Here is a 4,797-nt window from a genome sequence, read left to right as displayed (position 1 = left end):
CCGAATTGTACATCCATGTAGTCTTTTTTCAACTTTACTGGATATGGAATTGGTGGTTTATATTCCTTTAGCATTGGATTGTCATTGTTTTCGGGTTTTACCTCCTCTCTTTTGTTTCTGTCAACTTCTTGTGGTGGCTCATTTTCGGATTCAGCTAACACTTTCCCACTCTTTAGTGTAACTACTTTTACATGCTCTTTTGGATTGGGTTCGGTGTTACTAAATAGATATCTTGGTGGTCTTTCTGAAATCAGCTTAGCCAGCTGCCCAATTTGATTCTTGAGTCCTTGGATCAATGATTTTTAAGTGCAGTTTCAGTGTTCTGAAAATGGGTTTCCACTACTGAAATAAATTTTGACATCATCTCCTCAAGGTTCAGCTTTTTCTCTTGCTGGTAAGGTTGTTGTTTGAAGCATAGAGGGGGTGGTGGTCTCTGATTCCTTTGGCCTCCCCATGAGAAATTTGGGTGGCTCCTCCATCCTGCATTGTAAGTGTTACTATAAGGATTATTTTGAGGTCGAGGATTATTACCCATATAATTTAATTGCTCATTTTCCATGTTGTGTCTGTAAGGTGGGTATTCTGAATTGTTCATCCTTCTCCACTTGATTGCATTGCATTACTGGGTGAACCTGTGAAGAACCATGTAAACCATCAATTTTTCTATTCCAAAGTTCTACCTGATTAGAGAGCATGGTGACCGAATCGACGTTAAAAGCACCGACTATTTTTGTTGGCTTTGTCCTCATGACTTCCCACTGATAATTATTCAGTGACGTTTCTTCAATAAATTCATAAGCCACCTCAGGTGTCTTATTATTGATAGTCCCACCAGCACCTGCATTAATCATCTGTCTAGTCGAAGGATTCAGGCTATTGTGAAAGTTTGAACCTGTAGCCAGAGTGGTAATCCATGGTGAGGGCACCTTCTTAAAAGATCCTTGTATCTCTCCCATGCATCATAGAGTGTCTCTAGATCCATCTGTACAAAAGAAAAGATATCATTCCTCAACTTAGCCGTTTTAGCCCGCGGAAAATATTTAAGTAAAATTTTTTCGATCATTTGTTCCCAAGTAGTGATTGACCCTCGTGGTAACGAGTTCAACCACTATTTAGCTTTGTTCCTTAATGAAAAGGGAAAAAACTGAAGGCGAATGGCATCATCAGAAATGCCATTGATCTTAAAAGTGTCTCAAAACTCTAAGAAATTTGGCAAATGAACGTTTGTGTCCTCGTCCTACAAACCATCAAACTGAACAAACTGTTGGATCATTTGAATTGTGTTAGGTTTCAGTTCAAAATTATTTGCAGCAACAGCAGGCCTAACTATACTTAACTCAGTTCCTGTTAAAGTAGGTTTAGCATAATCATACATAGTACGTGGAGTAGGATTCTGATTTACTGGATCAACAGCAATTGCAGGAGGTAGCGGGTTTTCCTGATTTTCAGCCATCTCCTCGACTGTGGTGTGAATATTGCCCTCTTGCCCTTCCTCTATGTATCTTAAGCTTCGCCTTATTTCTCTTTAGTTTTTGCGAGCTGTGTGTTCAATCTCACTATCAAAAAGTAATGGTCATGACGTGTTTCTTCTAGTCATAAACTATAAAAACCTACCAGAAGGAAAAAGAAAATTTAGTAACAAAAATCAAAATAAAATTTAAATTGCAATAAAATAAATGGCTAAAGTAATAAAAATTAAGTGTTCCTAATATCTTAGCTCCCCGGCAACGGCGCCAAAAACTTGATATGATGAGAATCGTGATAAATTTTATAATTTATGAATGTTCGTTCTTGAAAACTAACTATTATCACGACAAAGGCAAGCGCACCTTATCGAACAGTAGTATGGCTTATGGCAAGACCGGGATGTCGAACCCAAAGGAATTAAAAGTACTAGTATTAACTTTATTTTTATTATCTAGCCTAAAAATAAAAGGGGTTTGTTTTATCTAAACTAATTACTAAACTAAGAATGCACAGAAAGTAAATTGAGGAAATAGCTTTTTGGAAAGCTAAATGATTTGGAGAATACCTAAGGGAAACATCCACTGAGACTTCACTTGTTATTGACTCTGAATCAGACGATTTATTCACTTGACTTGATTATATTATTATCTCTCTCGAGACTAACAACATCTAACCCTAGGTTGATTAATTGAAATCTCTTTCTAATTAAGACCCCTAGTGTTGCATTAACTTGATCTATGGATTCCCTTATTAGGTTTCACCCTAATCCAAAAAAATTATGTCACCCTATCTCTAGGCATGCAATCAACTCTGCTTAATTATGTTAGATCTACTCTTAGACAGGGATTTTTGCTCCTCTGAATAAGCACATCAATACTTGAATCAATATCCTAGAATATTAAAGAAAGAATTAAGAACTCATAATTAAGAACAAGTCAAATATTTATCATATAATTTAGATAATAATAACAAGATCCATCATAGGTTTCATTCCCCTTAGGTATTTATGGGGTTTAGTTCATATTTATGAAAGAAAACATCTCAAAAGAATAATGATAACAAAACATAAAGAAAACCCAAGAACTCTTGAAGGGAATTGAAGGGAATCTTCAGTCTTGAAGGTGAATCCGGCTTCTGAGATGGATCAATCTGCTTTCTTCAAGTAATTCCTTCCCTCCTACTCCGTGTGTGTCTTTTTGGTACCTCATGGGGTGTTTATATAGGCTTTAGAATGCTTCTAAACCCTCAAGAGTGGCCTTTTCCGAATAGGACTAGACTTGGGCTCGACAGGGACACGCCCGTGTGACATGCCCTTGTGTGATTGCTTCAAACTGTGTTCGAGTCTGTTGAATGGACACAGGCGTGTGAATTACCCGTGTGAGGAAGTCCAGGCCGTGTTGATTTCCCATGTTGACCCATTTTCTCTATTTTTCGCCTGTTTCTCGCTCTTTTTACTCTCCTATGCTCTCCTAAGTATGAAACATGAAATTAAAGGATTAGGAGCATCGAATTCACCAATTCTAAGGATAATTCATCCAAAATTATGCTAAGCATGGGATAAAAATATGTATAAATTATGGTTTATCAAATATAATTAAAAGAAATTAAATACAATTTTATTTATGTTTAATTTCAAAATCTTGATAGTTTATATTAAAATAATTTTCATTCCATGGAAATTTTTTTAACAAAAGTACTAAAAAATGATGAAAAACAAAATGGAACACAAAATATTAAAAATTTACAAACTATATTATTATACGTATACCTTGGGAGTCAATGCCTTTGTCTAAGCAAGGATATCTTAAGAGTTGAGACACCTATAAAGTCAAGATCTTGTGACCTAGATTTATCGATATCAGGACCACATAGCTGACATGGATAAGATGTCTACCACTCACATGTAATGTATATTCATTTTGTAAACATCACAAGCTAGACATTAAGACACGTCCAAGACAACCTATAATGATTAGACAGCAATGACCAATTACTTGCAAGGGGTCTGGAACCAATATGAAAGTGACATATGACACCTCATGAACTATAAAAGAGAACCCCTTAAGAGCTTTTGGACTCTAAGATAGGGTTCAAGGCACCTTTCTTAATTAAACCTTCAACTCTCTCCTAATCTCATCCTTTTTAATTGCAACTCCCTTACCCGTCTCATTTACCGAATCCAGGTATGAATTGTCATAGTCAAACCGGTTGATATACTCATCTGAATATCACTATTTTAGTATCATACTGTATTACCTATTTACAATTTTACAATTGAAACAATAAATTAAAATAAGGTTCACAATTTTAACTCTAAATTCTAAAGATATTATTTGGTTACAGCATATTCGCCCCATTGGCAAAGTCTCTAAAGGTACCCCCTTCCTATGCGCATGACACTCTACTACGACGCTGTTTGACCCAACACAATCTAGCTTGGCCCCTTCTCGAGCTTCCTACCCTGCGGATCCTTCAACCACAATTCAAAACCTTGTAAGTTGGGATGAACTTAGTGAGTTTTTAATTTACACGTAATTAGTCCCCATCTTGTAGGGGTTTAAATAAATATAATTAAATGCAAATAAACTCCTTACTCATTCTGGGAAATTTTTTGTTATTCCTTTGTAGTAGAATTTATCTTACCCCCGTTCCTGTTCTCTAGTAGATAGATCGTTGAGCGATTACTTGCCGTCCATTCTATCAACCTTCCTTGATAGTTCTCTGAATGTCTCGCCATATTCACTGACTCTATCCTTTCTTTTACTTATGTGCTTTATTCCACTCATCTCCAAAGTGGATTTCTTATTCCTACTTGTTACTATAAAATGGTCCCTTAGGCTTACCCACCTAAAGGTTCTCGATACGTCTCCCATTAGGCAATTATTCTGAATTGTTTAATCTAGGGCAAACTCTTTGTTTTACCATAGTCCCACAAAACTCGCCACTTTTCCCTCAATTGGGATAATTGATAGGGTCTTTCACCACTCTGGTGGACTATGTCCCATTGGAGTAAATCGGGATATGTTTTATAGTTGGGTCACCGGGACGCCCCATGGTGCAGCAAAAAAATATATTCCGACAATCTAAACCAAGAATCTATGTACAAGGAATGAATCAAGGTGAGAAGGGTATGAACGATTACCTTTAATCATTTGAAAACCGAATATAACTGTTGTGAAATTGATTACACAATTGTATGTCAATTCCAAGCCGCTATGAAAAGTTTCAGCCTATATGTAATCCACCTAGTGTGACAACGAATGACAAAAACTCTCTAAAAATGTTTCAGAGATAATTCACTATATAACGGTTGCTTCACCTCACTCTCTT

At 36.3% G+C, this 4,797-nt stretch overlaps 1 non-coding gene across 1 annotated transcript; it reads left to right on the top strand.

Annotated features, from left to right (window-relative positions):
* Positions 1–908: 908 nt before the first annotated feature.
* LOC128290965 (small nucleolar RNA R71) lies at positions 909–1,015 on the top strand. The gene has a single exon (XR_008280743.1). It is a non-coding gene; the product is annotated as a small nucleolar RNA R71 (small nucleolar RNA).
* Positions 1,016–4,797: the final 3,782 nt, after the last annotated feature.

This window comes from Gossypium arboreum, chromosome 3, assembly GCF_025698485.1.
Source record: "Gossypium arboreum isolate Shixiya-1 chromosome 3, ASM2569848v2, whole genome shotgun sequence".
NCBI lineage: Eukaryota > Viridiplantae > Streptophyta > Magnoliopsida > Malvales > Malvaceae > Gossypium > Gossypium arboreum.
Note: the sequence above shows the minus strand (reverse complement) of the source record. Positions and strands in the feature narration are given on the sequence as shown.